This window comes from Anopheles arabiensis, chromosome 2 (genome assembly GCF_016920715.1).
Source record: "Anopheles arabiensis isolate DONGOLA chromosome 2, AaraD3, whole genome shotgun sequence".
Taxonomy (NCBI): domain Eukaryota; kingdom Metazoa; phylum Arthropoda; class Insecta; order Diptera; family Culicidae; genus Anopheles; species Anopheles arabiensis.
In genome coordinates, this window is record NC_053517.1 from 51,740,913 (window position 1) to 51,757,344 (window position 16,432).

Below are 16,432 nucleotides of genomic sequence, written 5' to 3' on the forward strand. Positions count from 1 at the left end.
GGCAATTTAATCATTGTTCTTTCGAAACCCGAAAACATGCAGGACACCCTAACACAGAGGGTGAAAAAAGGGACATTTTTGTACAAGGGAACATAACATAGTTAGCCGCCGCCGCTGGATTTTCGAAAATATGCTTTCTCTCACTCGCTCATTCGTTGCTACGTTCCCAAGTGGCGTTGTGTAGGTTTGCAAATCGGCCGCCATCGTCAGCACCGCCGTACAGCACAAACACATACAAGCATCTCGACACTGTTATACCGTGACGGGAGAAGCTCACCCATACACAGCCATTACCCGTAGTTAACCAGCCGGAAAAGAGCAAAAAGCAGGGTTTGAGCCCCTTTTTTCTGTCCCAACAACCCTCGTTGCCGTTGGAAGCACAGGGAAAGGCACAGGCAATGATGATATCCGTTTACAGTTGCCGCTTCGAGCGAGTTGAAGCCCCTCGGTCGGATACACGAACGACGGACGGTGAACCAAGCGTTACGAACGACTAAATCCAAGGTAACCTCTACACGACCGCTTACGTTCTCTGTCGTGTTCAAACCAACTTGAATTATACCTTTATAACCAAACACGCCACGCTATTTTATGGAGTCTCGCCTGTGTTACACCTAGGTGCAAAGGCGGCTGAATAGATATACTTTGTTATGATGATATGAGAACCGCTCGAAACTGGTTGTAGCATACTTTACGGCTTTCTAGAAAATATACATAAAAACTGTTCGAAATACGACCGAACAGCCAAAGGTTCCCTTCCCGTGGCAGTAACAATGATACTCAGGTACATACTTAGAGAGAGAGACAGAGCGTGCGCCAAATAACACACACTCTCGCAGAAGATTATTCAGCTTTTGCTTACTATTCACATCCTGCACAACCTGTACTTGGCGGCTGCTATGCTGTTACCTATCTACCGGTCTCCACTGCTCAACCCAACAAACCCAATCTTGTAGCATACTTCTCTCATTACTGTTATTATTATACCGGACACGACAGAGCGCGGAACAGATGCTTGACGAAGGCACAACACATAACGTCAATACGCCAACAGCATTCTCCTGCTTTGTTGCCCTCGTTAACATCGTTCGACCGTCAACAAACTAGCACATTTGTTAAAGGTGGGTGGGTGGGTGTCGGTTTGTTGATGATTGCCGATTTCAGGCGATGTTTTAGTGCCGGCTAAACATTCTCCATTCAATGCATGTATTGCTACTGAGTAAAAATGCAACAGTCAGATAACTAAAGCAATGTACAGACCGAGACAGGTATTTTATGTAATAAAAATTCAATTTTCATAATGCAATGCAATCAAATTTTTGCTAAAATTCATAGTTTCATACAATGTTTTCATGAATGCGAAAAATTAGGACATTTTTAATTTATCAATTTATAAAATTCTTCTAAATTACAACTTTAATACGTAAAGCTTGCATTATAATGTGAATGGAATTCGGACAAAAATTAAACGAACAGAAAACATTAAACATTAAACAAACAGAAACGTTTGTCTAAATATGTATCTCTAAAACTATTAAATATATAGGAACACATAATAATTTTTTACCTATCCTTTGGTACAAAAAACCAAAAGGAAAATGACATTTTATTAATAACAGAAGTCATGAAAAACTCTCTTAAATATAGAAACCTTAATCGCACCAAACAGCGAGACACAGAACAGCGCAAAGAGAAAAACGATCGATCATTGCCCATGAATAAAATACACACACACTCCAACACTACAACGCAGCGCCACACAGCAGCAGCAGCCGAGGTGGCGAACTCAGAAAAAATATACATTTTTTACTGTCATCTCGACCCTCTCTACTCCGCTGTGCTCGATGTTATTTCGATCCGCTTTGGGCTGTCATTCCACATGCGAACGTGAGCGCGATCAGATCTCGAAACCCAACAGAAACCAAACGAATGAAATGAATAAAACGAAGGCCGACTGCTCTACCCTCAAGCTGTTTCATGCCAGAGCCAACCAACACACACAGCAGAAGATTTGCTGCTTTACCATGGGCGAGCTAGGTACAAGGGTTCGCTGTTTGCCTGCACTCATTCGTTTATGCGCTGCCGTGCCGCTGTTGCTACTGCCCCTATCCATTGCCACCATATTAGCGAACATCGACCGACTGTGCTACAGCACTACACCCTTCACACCAGCAAAGCTCTCTACTCTACTCACGCAACCATGCGCAACGGTTCCCTATGCAGAGGTAATACGCAACCCTTGAATGCATGTGGTGGATGGTTATTTGATATTAGTATAAAATTAGACCATTCGGGATGCGACGCTATCACTATGCTCAAATTTTCAAAACTTCATGTGCTTCTAGACTGGTTGTAGCATACTTTACGGCTTTCTAGAAAATATACATAAAAACTGTTCGAAATACGACCGAACAGCCAAAGGTTCCCTTCCCGTGTCAGTAACAATGATACTCAGGTACATACTTAGAGAGAGAGACAGAGCGTGCGCCAAATAACACACACTCTCGCAGAAGATTATTCAGCTTTTGCTTACTATTCACATCCTGCACAACCTGTACTTGGCGGCTGCTATGCTGTTACCTATCTACCGGTCTCCACTGCTCAACCCAACAAACCCAATCTTGTAGCATACTTCTCTCATTACTGTTATTATTATACCGGACACGACAGAGCGCGGAACAGATGCTTGACGAAGGCACAACACATAACGTCAATACGCCAACAGCATTCTCCTGCTTTGTTGCCCTCGTTAACATCGTTCGACCGTCAACAAACTAGCACATTTGTTAAAGGTGGGTGGGTGGGTGTCGGTTTGTTGATGATTGCCGATTTCAGGCGATGTTTTAGTGCCGGCTAAACATTCTCCATTCAATGCATGTATTGCTACTGAGTAAAAATGCAACAGTCAGATAACTAAAGCAATGTACAGACCGAGACAGGTATTTTATGTAATAAAAATTCAATTTTCATAATGCAATGCAATCAAATTTTTGCTAAAATTCATAGTTTCATACAATGTTTTCATGAATGCGAAAAATTAGGACATTTTTAATTTATCAATTTATAAAATTCTTCTAAATTACAACTTTAATACGTAAAGCTTGCATTATAATGTGAATGGAATTCGGACAAAAATTAAACGAACAGAAAACATTAAACATTAAACAAACAGAAACGTTTGTCTAAATATGTATCTCTAAAACTATTAAATATATAGGAACACATAATAATTTTTTACCTATCCTTTGGTACAAAAAACCAAAAGGAAAATGACATTTTATTAATAACAGAAGTCATGAAAAACTCTCTTAAATATAGAAACCTTAATCGCACCAAACAGCGAGACACAGAACAGCGCAAAGAGAAAAACGATCGATCATTGCCCATGAATAAAATACACACACACTCCAACACTACAACGCAGCGCCACACAGCAGCAGCAGCCGAGGTGGCGAACTCAGAAAAAATATACATTTTTTACTGTCATCTCGACCCTCTCTACTCCGCTGTGCTCGATGTTATTTCGATCCGCTTTGGGCTGTCATTCCACATGCGAACGTGAGCGCGATCAGATCTCGAAACCCAACAGAAACCAAACGAATGAAATGAATAAAACGAAGGCCGACTGCTCTACCCTCAAGCTGTTTCATGCCAGAGCCAACCAACACACACAGCAGAAGATTTGCTGCTTTACCATGGGCGAGCTAGTTACAAGGGTTCGCTGTTTGCCTGCACTCATTCGTTTATGCGCTGCCGTGCCGCTGTTGCTACTGCCCCTATCCATTGCCACCATATTAGCGAACATCGACCGACTGTGCTACAGCACTACACCCTTCACACCAGCAAAGCTCTCTACTCTACTCACGCAACCATGCGCAACGGTTCCCTATGCAGAGGTAATACCCAACCCTTGAATGCATGTGGTGGATGGTTATTTGATATTAGTATAAAATTAGACCATTCGGGATGCGACGCTATCACTATGCTCAAATTTTCAAAACTTCATGTGCTTCTAGATATTCTTCATAATTCCTCTTTTAATTGAAGTAAATATTTTGCAAAAATGCTTCAGGCAGAGCAGACTTAACTAACATGAGGCACTTCTTTAATTTAGAATGAATTAAAAATTAATTATAGGGATTCTGTTTCATCCAAAAAATTCTAAAGATGGTAACAACAATGTTCAAACATGTTCTTATCGAAATAAAAATAAAACTGTTACCAGAATAAACAAGAAACGTTTCACTTTACAAAAAAGTCTAGAAAATTTCTGCTAGTGAAACAGTTGAATATGAAATATATTAACCTAAAAAATAATTTAGAAATGCAAAAAAAATCTACATTACTGAAGATCATTATTACTAAAATCTTCCCTAATCAATCATACGTGAATTGTATTATTATTATTTTTTTTTTTCTATAAAAATGTTCATCTCGTCCCCCTACCGAGAAGCGACTGTAATATCTGCTTATCTGCTAACGATTTATAATATACATCCAAACGTTGCACACGCATTTACGGATAACATTTATTGGCTTGCAGTATGTTTTGTTACACCTGGTAACAATTTATTTATTTGGTAGCTTGGCAGACTTTCTTCTAACTGCTTTAATTTGCTAGTTTAATTTGCTACTAACCCTAGTTTAATTTGCTAGTTGTTTCGCCTTTGGGTATATCTTTATGTCATTATCAGTCTCTACAGCGCCTTCTAGTGCGTTTCTTTTAAGTTATTTGAGCTGTCCTTGACGAGCTAGCTGTTTTGATAATCATGAAGGCTGCTGCTGTGTCTTTTTACAGAACTCATAAAGACGGCTAGAGGGGCGGTCTCGTAGTACAATCGTCAACTCGTATGACTTAATAGTATGCCCGTTGTAGGTTCAATATTAGAATTGATCGTCTCCCGTAGCAAGGACTGACTTGACTATCCGGTTGCTTGGTACTGAATATAAGTATCGAGAGTCTGTACATGCCGGTATGTCCGCGTAGGCCGATACGCCAAGTGAAAATACAGACGGGTTTGACTAGCATTTGACTCGAATAAATCGACTTTAAACAAAACAACTTATTTTCACTATGATTTTTTATTATTTAAAAAATATATATTTCACTGAAATTACATCACATGAAATTTAATATTCTCAATCTGACTCAATCGAATCTGAGAGTTGTGCCACGGATCGAAGATGAAACTTGTGTTATTAAATTGGACAGAGTACCTTACACCAGCTGACGTGTGATCAAGTGATAGACAACTGTGTCTATTAGAAACATTGTTGTAAACAAAAGACAATTCTTTATTGGACTCATAACTATGTAAGCTAAACATACTAACATGCGAAAATAAATTAATCAAATGATGATAAATCAAAATATTAAATAACTTGTAATACACGAATCATTGAGAAAACTACATGATGCACCGAAATCCATTTATAAGCGCGAATAAAGGTATTTTTCAGCCAATTAAATAATAACAAAAACCCAACAAAACTCATAAAATCACCTTCAAGGGTTAACCATTCGCGTGAACAAGGGATAATAACGGCCTCTTTCACTCTAGCTCACAATCCAACATACAGCTAGCTCACTCACGCTAACGCTACTGGCCTAGCCTCATTTATGCCGTACACACCCGCGGCAACAAACTCTTAGCAACCGCTCCAGCGAAACGAAGCACATCCCAACGCGCAACAAAGAAGACCTGTTCCCATCGCGAGTGCCAGAGCGAGATGCACGCGTTTAGTGCGCTTTCATTCGCACTCACGCACACCATACCGCCACCATCCGGGTTGCCAGTTTCATCGCAACAGCACCAGCTCCCATGAACGACGTTTCGACCGCTTTCGACGACGTCGACCGTCCATTGCGCTCCGCTCACTCACACACTCACTCAGCGGCTGATGATGAGACGGCGAACAAATTACATGGTGGGAGTGATGAGGAGGGCTATGGCGGATATAGCAGCACTACCTACTACCCCGCGCCGTTTCCTACACTCTACACACACCATGACCTTTCACATCGTCTTTCCCAAACCCCAATTGATGGCAGGGGGAAATTCTACCCCCAAAGGCAGACGAGAGAAATGCACACATACACACACCTGATAGGGTTTCCTTCTCTGCTTCTCACCCCCCCCCCTGCTACCATGTGTCCTTTTTGCATGTTTACTCTAATTCTGCCGGTTCCTCCCGCACCCATGCCGTCCACCGGCTGACCCTCTTCAGCCTCTTCAAAATAGCTTTCTTGATCACTTTTCAGCTGTTTATCTCGTCTCTGCACACAAGAACTTTGGCAGCTACCGCTACCAGGCAAGCCGCGTGTACTCTGTCTCGCTTGCGCACACGTTCTGGTGCGTCGCGGTACGCCTCTTCAAGTGACCCTCTCACCCTGCCAGCTCAAGCCGCGTACAGAAGAGCTACCCACGGATCGGAAATGGGGATATGCTTCATCTTCGATCGCTTCGCTCCCGCTAAACACTAAGCGATTGATGTCAACGCGCGCAAAACGGGGAAACAGACCGGGCTCAAATCTTTACTAAATTTTCCAACTTACCATTAACCGGGTCTGGTTCGATCGAAGGTTCGGGTTTCTCTGCGATGGTGGTACGCTTGCTGACGGTAATACTGCCTCTCTTTCGCGCTGTTTCGTAGCACACTTTGACGTTCCTCGACGGATGGGTTAGCAAATCCCGTGCACAAATTTCACTTAAGCACAAAGCCGCACTCGTTCCACAGGATCCTTATTGCGAGATCGCGGTACGTTTTGCTGGAAAAAATTGCACGACGCTAATGGTGGAAAATTCCGCATACATACATAAACACACTACACACGTATGCACACCAACACACACCAACGACTTGGCACACGCACACACACACACAGATACACACAACCACGAATGGTTTAGCAGAAACACTGCAATATGATTATCGCAAGGGGGTGCCGACTAACAGCTTTTTACTAATCTTCAGCCGAGCCTGCTTTGATCGTACACCGTTTGATATTGTTTTCCACGCACTATTGTGTCGCACACGCTGCGCCAGTCGGACGAACGGATCGATGCTGATGATGATGATGATGTTGGTGATGGTGGTAGTGCTACTGCTGCTGGCGATGATGACGCGATAGAGTATGTGGCTGCTCACGGACAACGCGGACAGGCACAAAAAGCGGTCGGGCTGCTAGTTTTTCTTGGCCATAAAACCCAACGGAACAATCGACCGACGTCCAAAAAACGGTCTGCCAGTCACGGTAAACGTCAAACACGGTACGAAACACAATAGTTGTTTGATGACGGCTGCGAGACGATCCCTTTCCCTCTCGCGTGTCTACGCTTTCTCTTTCCCGCTCTCTCTCTCTCTCACACGGCGACTTCACACAGAAGCACCCGCCAGCGGAAGATTCTTCACCGTCGCACAAAAGGATGCTGCCGTATTTCACAACGCGGATCGGCGTGAGAACACACTGGGAGGACACTACTTATCGATGGCTCCGCCACCGACGTTCGTCTCGTGTGGATAGTAATCACCGTGCAACTGCTACACCGTGAAGAAGCCGTGGCTGTCTGCCAGGGGAGATGATGATGTGCGATAGACGTCGGGTGAACACTACGGTTTGCTACTTAAAACCGCCACAGTTCGCTCGATTTTCGACCAGAATGGTAGCAATTCTGCACCAACGGACCGTTACGCAGTACACGCTTGCTTTAGAGGTGACTTAAGACAAGATTTTCAGTCGATTTCAGCACAGAATCACGCCAAACACCTAGCAGACACACACGGTTGCGTTCAAAGCTTCGAGCAGAAAGCGAACGAGCGTCCGACGGAAATCCAACCTCTTTTTTCGCATTCGAACAAGTTTTACGACCCGCTCTCACAGCACACCAGCAAACATAAGCGGCGATGGTACGCACACTGCCAAACGCTCACATCTCCGAGTCGGCCATTTGACGTTTCTGATTCGTCCGCTTCAAACGTACACAAACAAAGGTACGCTGCTGGTGTGTTGCTGCGTGCAGGCAAGTTTTAGCGTGGGGTATATTTTCAAGCAAATGTTTTTCAGCCGTCTTGCAGCCGTTTTGATCAAAAATCGACGGCTGCAAAGTGGATCGTATTTATTTTTAATTGATTTAAAACAAAAGCTATGGTGGAAGAAACCAGACCATTTCACTGATATTTTAATAAGGAAAAATCTAAATATTTGAAATTTTGAAAATAATTTTAAATTTCTTATATATTTATTGTTTTTATTTGCATTATTTCTTTGTTCGAAGAATTTAAATATTGTGCACATTGGAAGGGAATTTTTCTGGCATTTTACTCATAAAACAAACAGAAATATAAAAAAAATAAGTGTTCACGATCGAATACGCTAGCAGTCAGATGTATGGATTTCTGGATCTTATTCCCATTTGAACCGTCATCTCTTAGCCAGAATTGACTATTAATTCTTATAAAATGCTAGTTTATTAGAAGCACGAGGTATTGGTTGTAGTATCAAAGTAAATATTAATAAAATTTGTTAAATTTGTGTATTTTTTATAGAAATAAAATATTTGATTTACATAAATCTATTTCAAAAGCACAAGGCTAGACGCGTCAGACCCCACAAGCTGAGAAGTGGATCGATTCCCGCTCAGCCTTTCTCCCCATTTTTAATGGAATGTTTTTAAGGAAAAAATAGCCAAAAAAATATAGCTACAAAAATACCATAGTGCCACATTATATCAACTTATACAAAAAAAAAAATGAAATACTTAATTGATTTTTGTTTCATAAATACCCAACATGATCCCTTCCAGGCAGTCTCAAATAAAAAAGAAGTAGATGAAGATATAAAAGATAAGGGGAAAGTGTACCAATTGTGGCTGTATTATGTCAAGATAACGATTTTAGTCGTGTAAAAATAAATGTTAGGTAACATTTAAAAAATCCATATTTTAACTAAGTGTTTATCAAAACGGTTAAAAAAATCATTTAAAATTTGCTTCTCTAGTTACCAATTATGGCTTTAGTTTTCCTAGCAATTCGCCATAGCTGTACCAATTGTGGCTATAGGCCAAAACTCGTGGATATTTACACAAAAAAATATTTTGTAATTTTGTTTTAACTCAAATCAAATAATTATATGTTCACTTCACAAATATAAGTATGTAAACGCCATTAAAACGTAAAATAAATAGTTTCAAATATTCGTTTTCTATCACTGGTTGTATTGATAGCCACGCTCAATTAATCGCACAATAGATGGGACTAATCCTTCTAAAAATTAGCTTTGTTACACCTTTCTGATAATACCGAGTTTGGACACACTTCATATCACCGGATATTCCTTCATATTACCTGCTCACGAAACTATACCGAAGCCAGCAACCGTTTCAGTGCGATACGCAGAGGAGCACAAATCAGGGTGGTCTGTTTGAATTAGCTTAAAAGAAGAATCGTAGCCATTATTGAACTATCTTCTGGCCAAGACTAGCCCTTACTATCGATCAGGGAAGAACAAGAGCGCATTTGGCAAAATGGCAACTCAAGAGCCTATAATGTGGCCCGTGGTTTGTGTAAAGACTAAAACACACATTTTATTAGTTTGATTATTTTAATCATAATTACAATGTTTACTTTTTATGTTTATAATATAGCTTCAATAATAGAAAGCTGTACAATTTTGATATATTCAATTGGAATTTTCTCATTAAAATTACATTTAAACGTTCGAATATTAGCTGAAGGTGACGCCAAAATGGGTGACGCCCTCAAAACCGAAATTTGTAAAGCAATGCGGCCCGCGAAGTGAAAAGTTTGAAGACCCCTGTCCTAGAAGTTTCGCAAGCTTGAATTTCTATTACAAAGTATCTTTTAACTAATGTTATACCAAATTATTTTAAAGTTTGTTATTATGCAACCAAGTGAAATACCCAGTAAAATGTCATGTAAATTTCAAGCAATGACGGTATCATTAATCAATGATTAAAAAATCAAAATCATTCGGATTACAAAATTTAATATTGTTTCCTAAATAGTAATTTGCTCCAATTTTGTCATTTCTTATTTATGGATAAATATAATCATAGAATAATCCAGTGAAAAGAAAAATAATAATGTTGATCGATCAGAAACAAAACAGTTGTTCAAGAAATTGAGATTTTAAAAGATGAAATACAAAAGACCTGTTCACACAAAGTTACATCTCTGCTTGTAGGTGTAAGGATAGGCCAATGAAAATAAATAGTAAATGTAAAAATAAAAAGTAATAAGAAACATAATTCCTCCAATCAACTCTTACGCCCGCGTTAGAGCCCCAGTAAAATTGATCGTGAAATTTTGGGTTTTTCTGCTATATTTCAATAAATTTTTATCATAATATGGCTTATCGTACACCAAAAGAAAGGATATTAAATTTTCCAACTAATTACACTATAAAAAATATTTTATTGATAAATTAATTGCAGTTCCTTGTGATTCTCCGCTTTGTTCACGGTGAAAAATTATTGGTCATCGGGGAATGAAAAGGAAAGGCATTTAATTAATTTTTTAGCATATTTTATAATCTCAATAGTTGGGGAATTGATATCCTTGCTTTTGGTGTACGATGAGCCATATTCTGATAAATATAGAATGAAATATAGAAAATTTAAGAAACCTTTAAGTGGTATGAGCAGTGCTGGATGAAGACGAGAGGAGGCCCTAAGCGACGACACGAGTGTAGGCCTGAGTATGAACATTGTAGGAAAAAACAAATATGAAAACAAAAACAAACTAACAGCACTTTTGATTTACTCAAAGATTATCTATAAAAATGGTACTTACATAGACCGAATGAAGTACAAATTGAACCAAAAAATTTAAGCTAATTATTCCAGCAACTGTGTATGATTTTCCTATATAAAAAAACGAGTAGTTTGCAATACTTGTAATGAATAAAGAATACATCAGAAGCAATAAAAGCAAGATTTCTACCAAATTAAAAAGTATTTTTAAATATCTTATCTATTTTTTAAGTCAAGAAGATAAAGCATAATATGGTTGGTTAATTAGTTCAGGAAAAAAACAGGACGAAATAAGAGAGCTATTACAAACACTTTGTAAACTAGTACCAATGTATGTGAACGATTAGTGGAACCTTTCGCTTTTCTATCAATATTTATAGCATGCATTTGTTGCATCGACTAAAGTTAACGAAAATTAAATTACATATTTCATAATCAATCGATCTTAGAGCGCGCATAGGATTGATTGATTAGAGCCCGTATCCCGAACCTGAGCTGCCGGGGCGAGCCAACGCCATCGAGACGAACGAAAGAAACTAAATCCGTCAATCAATCTCTGCTACCTCATTTCACCGGCAACCAGCAACAACACTGTTGCTGGTTGCGGCACTGGAAACCGGCACAAAGAAAAGGGAAAACAGTGCTCCCTCGGCTGGAACAGTCATGGGGGTTTGATTTCCCGAGTATCGGGCTCAGTTCGAAAAAAAAGTCAGCACACACATCAGTGTGAGACCACCTTTCTAAGTGAAAGATAATGACCCTGGAGCGGGGATTCAAAGGGTGAGAGTTTTCTGTTTTCCCCTTACCCCGCAACACAACTACGCAATTGGTCCAAACATGCAACGAAATGTTTAATTATACTCGTAGCTTCAACACTAACTTATTGTTATACCATCCAATCCGTCTATAAGCAGCTTTAAATCAAATTTTGCAGGTACGAGGGATGATTTTAAACATTCAACGCCGGATACCATGTAATAAAGAATACTGAACAAGTTAGTTTTTGGCACGGTAAATGTACAAGCACGGCAAATTCATAAATTAACAAGAATTGTGCTATATGTTATTTCACTGAATTTACTTACACATCTAATGCATGTTCTAAAAGAGTCATGTTGACTTATGGTGTAATATTTTTTTTACGAACTTCCAATCCCCGTTGTATGCAATTCTCATGCTGATCAAGTTAATGATCATTTTCTCCGCGCAGTCCGTCACGGCCATCGCTTAGCACAAGGTGCATCTTAGCACCGCTTCTAAGCTATATTATTACGCAACGTTCAATATACCTGTTTGGTATGGGTATGCGAGACAAAGTTTGCGGTCTTTTCCGCCTTTGCCATGCGGCTCGCGCGATCCGTAATTGCCAGCTGTGATTGGAGCGGCTGTTTAGCATTCGCGCGCCACCATATCGCCACCCTTGACAAACGCTCACCGGTTCGCATGCGTGTAAATGACAGTTTGACATTGTGTCGCCGGGTAAAATGCGACGAGAAGAGCTTAAAACAGGCAGATAATTGACAAGACTAATTCCACAATCAACGCGAGCAGGCGTCACACAGTCCGCCGACCGGTTTCCCGCACATATAGGTGGTGCCCTCACACCCCATTGCTCGCTCGTGTACCTCAATGCACTCATCAACTCTTAAACACACGCACACAGACCGACGAATGGACGGACGGGCCGTGGACACCTCACCACGCGTGTCATCTCGTGGGCTAATTTTTATGGCTCAAACAGCATTCAAATGACACAACCGGTACAAGAAGACAAGTGCCTGGCGGAAGTCTGTCAAGCGGGCAAACACAGATCTTGGCGGAGCGTCGCTACGTTTGCAACGCTCCCCAAGTAACCGGGGCCAAATTGTATCCGGCCCCGGCAATCAGGCACACTCGCAAAGAGCACATGATCGGAGCAACTGGTCGTAGGAGTTACGTCCATTAAGAGAAGCGGATTATGCCTTCCCGCCGGCGTACATACCGAACCGGATGGAGTTGTTAATGAAGATCATGTCGGCGGAATTCTCGTCTCGTACTCCAGCAAGCTTCCATTCCTTCTGCCTTCCTTCTGGCATCGGAACGCATCGCCTCGATCTGGCGGCATCGTTCTAGCGATCGACGTGCATGTGTTTACGAACTTTTGTTTTGTTTTATCCCCGACGTGGCGCGATCCCGGTGGGAGAACCGGTGTGACGTTGAAGACGACGACGACGAGGACGTCTCTCGGGCCGGTTAAATATAGGCATATAATTACCATTTTCGAGTCTCGTTTTAATGCGATCCCCCTGCGTGTCGATGAGAGGAGATTCTGTGCGCGGGCCTTTTGGAAGCGTACACGACCCGTTGAAACGATCGCAGACCTTGTGGAGGAACCTTGTATTCTAGCGCACTTCAACGCTCTACAATGTCGCTAATGCTGAGGAGCCGAATGGCCTTCATGGATAAGCGCCTTGTCAAGGAACAGACGATTCGCTAAGGTACAATTGTGTCTTCTACAACCAATCTACTCCACCAATTCACAGTATCTATTCTAATTCAGTGCTCTCACTCCTTCAGTGCTGCGCTAACGTTTATGCCTCTGGAGCCTGAGTTCACGTTCATGAGTTTAACCTCCACCGTACCAGCTGCTACTTGGTTGATGCTGGCCGAAGGGAGAGAAACGACTTCCCCCGGTGGTAGCGTTGCGTCACACTCCTGCCGAGATGAGACCACCAGCACCTCCACATTAAGCAACACTTGAAACGGTTTTGGAACGATCTTCGCTGCGAGGGCTTCGTGATATTATAGAATCGCCGCCGCAGCTTCCAGCATCCACAGCCGATCCCGCGGGCGGAAGATGAAACCGGGCGGAACCACCAGGGGAACTGCTAGCCGACCACGACCGAACGCGCATTTACCAGACCACTCCAGAGTTGGTTAATTTTAGCTCTGCATCCCCCCCACCATCCCACCCTGAGCCGGAGTTCACAACCCCCTTTTACTCCCTACGTTTAACGGGATATTTCGGAGGGATGAACTTCCCAGCGTCTAAGTTCATCAAATCTATCGCCACCATGATCCGGAGAGAGAGTGTGGAGGTGGCACGAGCAATGCGGAGGCATTGCCGCTGTCGAAAACTCTACTCCACGGCTCTGGTAATGGGAATGGTTTGTAGACCGGATTGATCGACAGGCTAAACGCAACGTGCTGTCTTTTGCCCTCGGTCTCGCCGGGTTATGAGTTGATTCCCTGCTCCCATCGAAGGTATGCGTTCATTCATGTAAGGGGGTAAAAAAGATAAAACTACAACAGCTCTACTACACGCAACAGAGCAACAGAGAGTTCCCTTAAGAGGCGGTTTGCCTTGAAATTGGTGGAAGGTTTGCAATACCTTTCGTTGGAGCGCCTTCCCGCACTGGTCGGCACCGGTTTTTAAGGGGTGACATGCACAACGAGGTGCCACAAATATGTTGTCAATTTCGATCACGCAACAGCTCTGCGACCGTGCCTCACGAAGGCCGAGGATCGAATCGAGTCCGCGGTGTGGTGATCGTGCATTTGCTGGAGATGATCTTTTTCCCCAGCCATGTGCGGCATTCGATTTCTGCTTGGCCTGGAGATTTGGTTTCGCACCGGGGATTGATTGCGGTCGTCGGGTTCACCTTTGGCAGTGAAGGGCGCACGATCGGAACAACACACCAACACGCACACACACAGAGAGACATTTGCCTGTACGGCACCGCATGGTTTTGGTTGTATTTCGTCAGCTTTCGGACGACGGTTTGCTGGTGGTTAGGGGAGGTTAAGGGAACAGCAAACGCTATACACGCTGACACTGTGAAACACATTACCTCTTTTTTGCTGTTGCTGGCAAAGAAACGGATGATTTCACGGTCACCGGGTTTTCTGCGCCGAACCGCTTCTTCTAACAGCAACCCCTAGGCACGGGACCCGATCCGGGGAACTTGGTTTATCTTGAAATATTTGCCACCGGACACACACATACACACTCACACATCACTTGCGACAAATCTGCCCGTCCCAGTAAGGGCTGGGACGGCACTGGCCGATGCTTAGACGACGGTGGTTAGGAAAAACCTGTTTTTCCTATCACACTACCCTCCACCACCTTGCCGGCCGTACAGCACACTGTTGACACTGTTATTTACTTTTTCCCAGCGGTCGCTGGAACGCGCTCACTGGAATCGCGTTGGAACTGATGCGCCTTTCTTTTTTTATTTTTTGCGCCACGCTTGCCACACTCGTTTCGTGACGGCGTGAATGAGATTTCAATTGCTTCACGAACGATCTTCGATTTCACATAAACGAACGACGCAAACACTCACCTGGCTGATGGAGAATATCAAAACCCGGCACGTTTGATTGCATTTCCTGCGCAAAACATTATTACACGGCACAGCTGGTGTGTTACTCACTGGCGCACTTCACTGCACTGCATCTGCGGGGTTTACACAAACTCAATTCGCTTGCCGTGGGATGGATGATCACGATCATTGCACGGCCATCAACAATTGCCAAAGCCCCGAACCCGCGGGCTGACGATTTACGAAATACGGTGATGGCAAATAGTACGGCAAATGAACACACAAACCTCCTCCGGACTCGAACAAACTCACATTCTGCTGAATCTGCACGTACGAAATGTCTCGCGATCAGCGTTTCCAAAACGAACACAAAACCAAGCTGCCCCGTGGATCACGAATCGTTTGGGCGTTCGCATAACACACAGCTACCGCGGGGGATAGTCGATGCGGAAAAAGGGCGAACCAAACAAAAAAAAGATACACAACACACACAACCTAACTATCGGTAGCACAACAAAACAAACCCGCGTGCGAGACACGTTCACTTGCGCGTTGCGCGAAGAAGAGTGACGGACGGGCGCGCGTACACGGGCGCAAAGCTGGCGCGGTCGCGATCGTGTGGAGTAAGTCGTGTATTTTTTGCCTCCTCTTCTTCTTCTTCTTCCTCTTCGCTTTCCTCACCTCCCGTTGGCTATTAACCTTCTATAGATATTTTTGTTGACGTTGTTGCGGATTCTCCGGCGTGCTCTCGCGGTGGTGTGTGAATCGATTGCGCGGTACGCGTCGTGCATGTATGCGTTCGACGGAGCGGGAGGAAACCGGCGCGCGTGTGAGAGAGCGTGTGTGTGCGCGCGCGCATCGATCGCAAGTAAAGATCGCCGCAATACTAAACCAACGGTGTACCGATACTGAGCATAAAAAGAGAAAAAGTTTTCGAGATTCGATTCCGAAAGCAATTCCGCTGGACTCGCCCTGAAAACCCTCCCGCCTCCCCGCATTCCCCTCCTCCGGTGCTGGATAGGCATCCCTCTACCCGCTTGCGTGGGGGCCACCTTTCGCCGTCCTTTCCATGGGGCGGTGGCGACCGGGGCCGCAGCATCGCGCGCACCGCGTAAATGCGCGCTCATCTCGCTCACCGTTGCGCGAGAAACGAAAAAGCGAGCGCGCGAGAGAAAGAGAGCGAGTAGGAGCGGATGTTAATGGTAACGGGCGCAACCGGTCAATGCATCTCGTTCCTTTTGCCACCACTTAAACGCGCCACCGTCTCGTTCGACTTCACTAGTTTGATCGCTTCACGGTACACGGACCAAAGGACAAGCGAGGCTGGAGGAGCTGGATTGCTTCGATCTCTCTCTT

At 43.3% G+C, this 16,432-nt stretch overlaps 2 protein-coding genes across 4 annotated transcripts in view; both read right to left on the bottom strand.

The window, feature by feature from the left end:
• LOC120896976 overlaps nt 1–7,856 on the bottom strand; it is a 36,967-nt gene extending 29,111 nt beyond the window's left edge. The window contains exons 1-2 of one of the 2 annotated variants that reach the window (XM_040301528.1): nt 7,839–7,856; nt 6,557–6,769 (exon numbers count right to left, since the gene is read on the bottom strand). The gene's annotated coding sequence lies outside the window, so the exon portion shown is untranslated. The other variant, XM_040301527.1, reaches the window with a different exon arrangement.
• LOC120896973 overlaps nt 1–15,957 on the bottom strand; it is a 136,083-nt gene extending 120,126 nt beyond the window's left edge. Inside the window, exon 1 of one of the 2 annotated variants that reach the window (XM_040301525.1) lies at nt 15,098–15,957. The gene's annotated coding sequence lies outside the window, so the exon portion shown is untranslated. Of the gene's footprint in view, nt 1–14,602 lie in introns of both variants that reach the window. The other variant, XM_040301524.1, reaches the window with a different exon arrangement.
• Between the last annotated feature and the right edge of the window lie 475 nt (nt 15,958–16,432).